This window comes from Nicotiana tabacum, chromosome 11, assembly GCF_000715075.1.
Source record: "Nicotiana tabacum cultivar K326 chromosome 11, ASM71507v2, whole genome shotgun sequence".
NCBI classification, from domain to species: Eukaryota; Viridiplantae; Streptophyta; class Magnoliopsida; order Solanales; family Solanaceae; genus Nicotiana; species Nicotiana tabacum.
In genome coordinates this window covers 50,707,899-50,716,559 of record NC_134090.1, presented here as the reverse complement: position 1 = coordinate 50,716,559, position 8,661 = coordinate 50,707,899, and positions in this window count along the sequence as shown.

Sequence of the window (8,661 nt, the reverse complement as noted above, 5' to 3'; positions counted from 1 at the left end):
CATGTGTTTATCAGGTTTCTGACATGGTATCGGTAGAGAAAATTCCAGAAGGGAAGTGCGCTCCAACCCCGAGGGCAGCTGCCGCATCAGTCAGGGTAGCTACCGAAATGTTGAAAAATGGTTTTGTACTGGGCAAGGGTTTGGGTGCATCTCTGCAAGGTATCGTACAGCCGGTGTCTCTCCCCAAAAACTTGGATACATTTGGTTTGGGGTTCAAGCCCACAGTTGCGGACGTGAAAAGAGCTAGAAAGTTGAAACAGAGGGCCTGGGTCCTCCCAAAACCCGTCCCACGGCTCTCCATATCATTTGTCAGGCCTGGCACCAAGAAACGCCTAGTGATAACAGTTCCCAGTTCAGTGGTTGATGTAGATAGATATTTGATTGAAAAGTTCGAGAGGTTATTCGCCGATGTGAACATGTTGGAAGCTGGAGAGGGTTCGAGTAAAGTGGATGTGCAGTTTGTTGGGCCCAGTGCAAAGATTAACAATTGGGAAGCTACTCCTCTCCCCACCTGGAAGGTGTTTTGGTAGTTTGCTTTGATTTTCTTTCAGTTTATCTGGATTATTCTAGGGTTGTAATTCAGATTCTATGTTCCGTCCGTTTGGACATATAAACCTTTTATCTTTAATTTCAATGAAATGCAATTTTCCTTTTTCTTCCTTCCTGATAGTTTCATTTTTGTTTTTCTTTTCTTCCTTGTACAGTTCTTTTTATGCTGGCTTCAATGATATGACATGCATGAGGAATCTCTAACCCAGTCTTAAAAGCCAATCTAATTTTGAAATAGTAATTCAAGAAATAGAGTGTGATGATGAATTGGAATATGATGAGGATGAGTCCTTTGAAGAGATTAGTAAAGAATTAAGCCATTTTGAATAAAAACCCAAGCCTAACTTGAGTGGTACAGAGGCAATCAATTTAGGGGACCCCAATAATATCTGGGAAACTAAGATAACTGTTCACCCGGAACCACAAATGAGGGAAGAGATAATCAAAGCATTGTTTGAATTCAAAGATATTTTTGCATGGTCCTACGACGACATGCCGGGCTTAAGCACTGACTTGGTGGTTCATAAATTGCTCACTGACCCGGCATTCCCTCCTGTCAAGCAAAAGCTGAGAAAATTTAAAATTGACATGAGTGTGAAGATCAAGGAAGAGGTCACCAAACAGTTCGATGCAAAAGTCATTCGGGTCACTCGATATCCCACTTGGTTAGCTAATGTAGTGCATGTGCCAAAGAAGGATGGCAAGACCAGGGTGTGTGTTGATTACCGTGATCTGAACAAGGCAAGCCCCAAGGACAACTTCCCACTGCCAAATATCCACATTCTGATTGACAATTGCACCAAACACGAGATTGGGTCTTTTGTGGTTTGCTATGCGGGCTATCATCAGATCTTAATGGATGAGGAAGATGCAGAAAAGACGGCATTCATCACGCCATGGGGAACATACTGCTACAGGGTCATGCCTTTCGGTTTGAAAAATGCTGGGGCAACTTACATGAGGGCAATGACAACTATATTCCATGACATGATACACAAGGAGATCGAGGTTTATGTGGATGATGTAATCATAAAGTCTAGAAGGCAGTCTGATCATGTCAGAGATTTGAGAAAATTCTTCCAAAGGCTTCGCAGGTACGATCTTAAGCTCAATCCTGCAAAATGCGCATTTGGTGTGCCATATGGAAAATTATTGGGGTTCATAGTCAGCCGTCGAGGTATTGAATTGGACCCGTCAAAGATCAAAACTATCCAAGAATTGCCACCCCAAGGAACAAAATTGAGGTGATGAGTTTATTAGGGAGGTTGAATTACATCAGCAGGTTTCAGCTTACGACAACTTGTGAGCCTTTCTTCAAACTGTTGAAGAAGGATGCTACGGTCAAATGGACAGATGAGTGTCAAGAAGCATTTGATAAGATAAAGGGGTACTTGTCAAACCCACCTGTGTTGGTGCCACCAGAACCGGGGAGACCTTTGATTCTGTATTTGACGGTCCTGGACAATTCATTTGGTTGTGTGTTGGGTTAGCATGACATTACCGGCAGGAAGGAGCAGGCCATCTATTATCTCAACAAGAAGTTCACATCTCACGAGGTTAAGTACACTCACCTTGAGAGGACATGTTGCGCCCTAACTTGGGTAGCACAGAAGTTGAAGCACTATTTGTCATCTTGCACCACTTACCTCATCTCTCGTTTGGATCCATTAAAATATATCTTTCAGAAGCCTATGCCTACAGGGAGGCTCGCAAAGTGGCAAATCTTGCTCACAGAATTTGACATCATCTATGTGACTAGGACTACAATGAAAGCCCAGGCATTGGCCGATCATTTGGCTGAGAACCCAGTGGATGAAGAATATGAGCCTTTGAAGACTTACTTCCCTGATGAAGAGGTAATGCATATTGATGAGTTGGAACCAATTGAAAAGCCAAGATGGAAACTTTTCTTTTATGGGGTTGCTAACATGAAAGGCGTTGGGATAGGAGCGGTACTTATTTCTGAAATAGGGCATCACTACCCTGTTACGGCTCAGCTTCATTTCTATTGTACTAACAACATGGCTGAGTACAAGGCATGTATTCTGGGTATGAGGTTAGCTGTAGGTATGGGTGTCCAGGAAGTCTTGGTCTTGGGCAATGCGGACCTTCTGGTGCACCAGATTCAAGGAGAATGGGAAACTCGGGATTTGAAGCTCATACCGTACCGACAATGTTTGCAGGATCTTTGTCAACGGTTTCAATCAATAGAGTTCAGGCATATTCCAAGTATTCATAATGAGGTTGCTGATGCTTTAGCTACTCTGGCATCAATGTTACATCATCCAGATAAGGCTTACGTAGAACCTTTGCAGATTCAAGTCCGCGAGCAGCATGCTTACTGTAATGTGGTAGAGGAAGAACTTGATGGTGAGCCTTGGTTTCACGATATAAAGGAATATATCAAGATGGGGGTATATCCGGTACAAGCCACAGGTGATAAAAAGAGAATAATTCGACGGTTAGCAAGTGGGTTTTTCTTCAGTGGAGGGATCTTGTACAAAAAAAAATCCAGATCTTGGATTGTTAAGATGCATGGATGCCAAGCAGTCCACAACTATCATGACCGAGGTACATTCTGGAGTCTATGGACCGCACATAAATGCATATGAGCGGATATGTGTTGGCCCGAGCAGGTTATTATTGGCTCACCATGGAGCGAGATTGTATCAATTTTGTGCGCAAGTGTCACCAATGTCAGGTGCACGGAGATTTGATTCATTCTCCGCCATCTGAATTGCATACAATGTCTGCACCATGGCCCTTTGTTACTTGGGGCATGGATGTCATTGGGCCAATCGAGCCAGCAGCATCCAATGGGCACAGGTTTATTCTAGTGGCCATTGATTATTTCACCAAGTGGGTTGAAGCTAAAACTTTCAAGTCTGTGACCAAGAAAGCAGTGGTCGATTTTGTGCATTCAAACATCATTTGTTGGTTCGGGATCCCAAAGGTGATCATCACAGATAACGGCGCTAATCTCAACAGTCATCTGATGAAAGAGGTGTGTCAACAGTTTAAGATTACACATCGCAATGCCACCCCATATCGCCCCAAGGTGAATGGAGCAGTCGAGGCAGCCAACAAGAACATAAAGAAGATACTTCGGAAAATGGTGGAAGGTTCCAGACAGTGGCATGAGAAGCTGCCTTTTGCATTGTTGGGTTATCACACTACTGTTCGTACTTCAGTAGGAGCAACTCCTTATTTATTGGTATATGGCACGGAGGCAGTGATACCCGCGAAAATTGAAATTCCATCCCTTTGGATCGTTGCAGAAGCCAAAAGTGACGATGATGAGTGGGTTAAAACCCACCTGGAACAATTGAGTTTGATTGATGAGAAAAGATTAGCAGCAGTGTGTCATGGCCAGTTGTATCAACAGAGAATGGCAAGAGCATATAATAAGAAGGTGTGTCCATGGAAGTTTGAAGTGGGTCAATTAGTATTGAAACGCATTCTTCCTCATCAGGCTGAAGCCAAAGGCAAGTTCGCCCCAAACTGGCAGGGGTCGTTCGTCGTAACAAGAGTGTTATCCAATGGTGCTTTGTACTTAACAGATATAGAAGGAAAATGTGTAGAAATGACCATCAATTCTGATGTGGTCAAGAGATATTATGTATGATTTCTTTGTTTAAATTGTATTTGTTTATACTTGGCATGTTTTGAAGATTGGAATGACGAAGGCGTTTTGTTCTGCTATCTAAACACTTTTTCCTTTGTTATCCCCTTGAGCCTTATATATTTCCTTTCATACCCCTCTTTTGGAATCAGTAGCAAAGATCAGAAACGCAAGCACGAAAGATGAGTAAAGGAAAAGAGAAAAGAAAAGAATGAAAAGAAAGAAAAGAATGAAGAGAGAGAGAGAAGAAGAAAAAAAAAAGATAAAGGAACGAAAAAAAAGAGAGAGAAAAGAAAAGGAAAAAAACAAACAAAATAACAAAACAACAATGCAACAAAAGAGAAAAAGAAGAAAGAAAAGAAAGAAGAGAAAGAGGAAGAACAGAAAAGAAAATTCACAACAACAAAGCAACTTCTACGACATGAACTACGTTCGACCTGATTCCTTTTAAGGATACGTAGGCAGCCTCACGGTTCGGTTCCATCAAAACAAAAATCCAAAAGTCCCCAAGCAAAGAAACTGGGGCAGAAGTTGTCGTTGTTGCAAGAAATCTGATTCCAAAAGTTGTAATTTTGAACTCACTTGAATTATTTTGAGCTTTTGATGCCTTTTCTTTCTAATACTATCCAAAAACCCACATTATGGTCCAAAGAAAGACCTTCTGATTAGTCTTTGAGAGATGCCAAGTCGAGCAAGTAGAAGCGATTCATATCAGGGGCATAAGGCGATGGGAGCTGAGAGAAATAATAAAAATGAGAGTGTCTTATTAGTTAAAACCCTCACGGGCACCTCGAGGCGAAAGTGAGTTGAGAGATGAACAAATGAGAGAGGCTTGTTGGTGAAAACCCTTCAGGGCACCGCAGGCCGAACAAGGTCAAGGTTTTGGTGAAGAAATCAGGTTATGGAAATTCTGGAGCAACAAAGTATGGCAATTGAAAGTTGATTGGTTGGACAGATTGGGCCGATTAATCCGAAATGCATGTCATGATCATTGGTGCCAGCTGCTCCACTCAGATAAATCCCTTTTCTTTTTTTCCCTTCAGATAGTTTTCCCGTTTTGAATTTTGCTTATCCTTGACTCTGAAAGTCATTGCATTTCATTTCTTTTGGGGCTTATTTTTCTAAGATGTTCCCAATGTCAGTTCTGCTTAAGCAAATAAGAAGGAATTTAAAAGCTTACTACCAACTTCTAAAGTTGCACAAGGCGCAGGGCGGCCGGGACATTTCTAGAGGTAGTATGATGTGGAATAAGGTATAAAAGATCAATGGAAATTCCATCGGTGAAACGGTTTGGTAATTTCATGGGAAATGCAAAGGTTAAAACAGATGGGTCAGAGAAGTAACACAACGGTTTGGATATAGAACACTCAGATCATCCAAGGTCATGGGATTTGAAAGTCAGTCAGAAAGTCAAGCGGTTCTTGGCCAATTCAGGGGAAGTCAGTCAAAACAAAGCACGACAATAGGGATTCCACTTTCAGCAAGAATGCCACAAACTAACCACCACATTTTAAACTGACAAGACTTTTCTTTGATTGAAACAGGGGCAGAAAGTTTCGTTTGTTTCGGGGAAACCCTCCGTAAAGAAAGGCAAGCACCAAACAGGTTTGACTGTAAACTCAGGTCCCGCCTGGATGATGGGATTTAATTTGAAGTTCTCAGGACCCTCCTAAAAATGGGACCTAGTTTAAAATACAAAACAATCATGAGTAGTAAAATCTAGCATAAATGTACCCCAAGGAATGTAAGATGATTTCAAAGTTTGCATGTTTGAGATGAGATTCAATTAGGAGTTTTCAGGGGCCTCCTGAATAATGGGACTTAGTTTTAATATTTCAATTAGATAACAACATTTAGTGTAAGTTCTGCTATAGGGTAGTATAATTCAGCCGTAAAAGTTGTCACTCTTAAGATAGGACTTGATGTTTGATTTTCAGGACCCTCCTGGATAATGAGATTTAGCTTTCAGATTCATTCAATTAATACTCATAAATGCGCCCAGAACCAAATTGGGGTAGAAGTTTTCTTTGTTTTGTCTATTTTGTGGAGATCAGGCGCCCACCTGGAGAACAAGAGAATACATTTTCAAGTTTCAGTAATCAGGCGCCCACCTGGAGAACAAGGGAATACATTTTCAAGTTCGGTAATCAGACGCCCACCTGGAGAACAAGGGAATACATTTTCAAGGTTCAGCAATCAGGAGCCCACCTGGAGAACAAGGGAATACATTTTCAAGTTTCAGGAATCAGGCGCCACCTGGAGAACAAGGGAATACATTTCAAGTTCAGCAATCAGGAGCCCACCTGGAGAACAAGGGAATACATTTTCAAGTTTCGGTAACCAGGCGCCCACCTGGAGAACAAGGAAATATATTTCAAGTTCGGTAATCAGGCGCCCACCTGGAGAACAAAGGAATACATTTTCAAGTTTCAGCAATCAGGAGCCCACCTGGAGAACAAGAAAATACATTTCAAGTTCAGCAGTCAGTCGCCTACCTAGAGAACAAGGGAATACATTTCAAGTTCGGTAATCAGGCGCCCACCTGGAGAACAAGGGAATACATTTTCAAGTTTCAGCAATCAGGAGCCCACCTGGAGAACAAGGGAATACATTTCAAGTTCAACAGTTAGTCTCCCACCTGGAGAACAAGGGAATACATTCAAGCTTCAGCAATCAAGAGCCCACCTGGAGAACGAGGGAATACATTCAAGTTTCAGCAGTCAGGCATCCACCTGGAGAAAAGGAAAACATCTCAGATTACAAGTCAAGGCGGAAACAAAGGGATTTCACCGGGAGAATACGAGTCAACAAGGCAACAAGAACCACAAGAAGCAAGTTTGAAGATATAGATAGGATCTCTTGTAAACTCATAGATCATAGTCTAGTCTAGCTTCTTTTATTTTTGACATGGTGTAATAAGGGGGTTCAGTAAGCAGTAACAGCAGCAGCAACAGTGAAATCACAGCTTCAAGTTAGTCCCAGCTACCAGATATTCCTGAACTACACTGACCTGATTCCTTTTTAGCCAAGGATATGTAGGCAACCTCAGAAGCAGGGTGCAGTCAACTCTTTCAAAAATGCTTCCCACAGAGTATTCAAAGGGGCAAAAATCGCTCGTATCCGCTCACTTTATCTTTGCCCAAAAACTCTGCGTGTTTCCGAGCAAAGAGGGGCAGCTGTGAGCACGTGATTTTTGCTCTATATGAATTACTCCCATAAATTCAAAACAAAATAAGTTCTTTCAGTGTTTGCAATTTTGTGAATTTTCGTGGCATTTTTTGTTAATTGTTTACATTTTTGTTTGTGCATTTTAATTAGTGAAAAAATACAAAAAATGTGTTTCATGTGCATTAGGAGTTAATTTTGCACTTTAAGAATTGTTTAGTAATTAAGTTGTTTTATAAAAAGGAAAATCACAAAAAAAATAGTCATTTTGCACTCTTTAATTATCATTTTTGATTTTCGAGTAGCTTTTCTTTAACTTATTAATGGTGTTAATTACTTAGGATTAGTTAGTTTTTTTTTAATAAATTGTGCCAATTTTAAGCTTTTCCGCCCCAACCCAGGTTAAAAATGCCCAAAATCGGCACAAATTGCCCCAGCCCCAAGCCCGTACCCGGTCTCACCCTTTAGCTGACCAAACGACCTCGTTTTATTTGGTGAAGATTAATCCTAGCCGTCTAGGTTAGATGATCTAACGGCCCTGAAGTGGGTTCTGCTTAATATATTAGTGTCCGAAACCTTTCCCCCTCCCCCTATCTCGTCTCCTTCAGTTTCTTCAGAGACGATATGTGCAAAACCCTAATTCGCCGCCCCTAAACTTCACCACTTCAAGGTGGCGGCGCCACCACCTTTGCCCACCAAATCAACACTCCTAAACCCCATTTTCCCCATCATTACAGATTTACTTCATTTCTCTCGAACCCCCCTACATCTTCTCGAATCTGGATGTAAAGAGACAACCTTAGTTCCAAGCAGGGTTTTTGACGATTCTAGGCTATAATGGCCTTTAATCGTGTGTTTTCACACGAAAACACACGATTGAAGGCAGTTCTTGTCAAGAAAGTCGTAGGATTCTCAAGCTACTCCAAGTTTGTCCATGCCTCTAGGTATTTCTTTGCTAATTTGTTTCATTTTTACTCTTTTATTATCACTTGTCTCTTCTTCTTCTTCTGAATTTCTTCCTTTTGCTTTCCTTGTGGCTATTAAAGTCGCTCTTTTATTCGTATGATTTGTTTTAAGAAGCCTTCATTTCTAGTTAGTTGGTTCAAATAGTTGTTTACTGGTTAGTTTCTATATTTAGTAATGATAGTTTAAATAATCGGATAAAAAAAAGGAAGAGGCTTGATTTGCTTACATTTTTGTTTGTTTCTTTTAATTCAAAAATGTTGGTTTATATGTGTGGGTATTATTTTGTTTGGTTTTAGTGTTAAGTTTAGAAAATTGGGATCCCCAGTTCTTTTTGGACCTGAGTGTCCTGTCAAATTCTG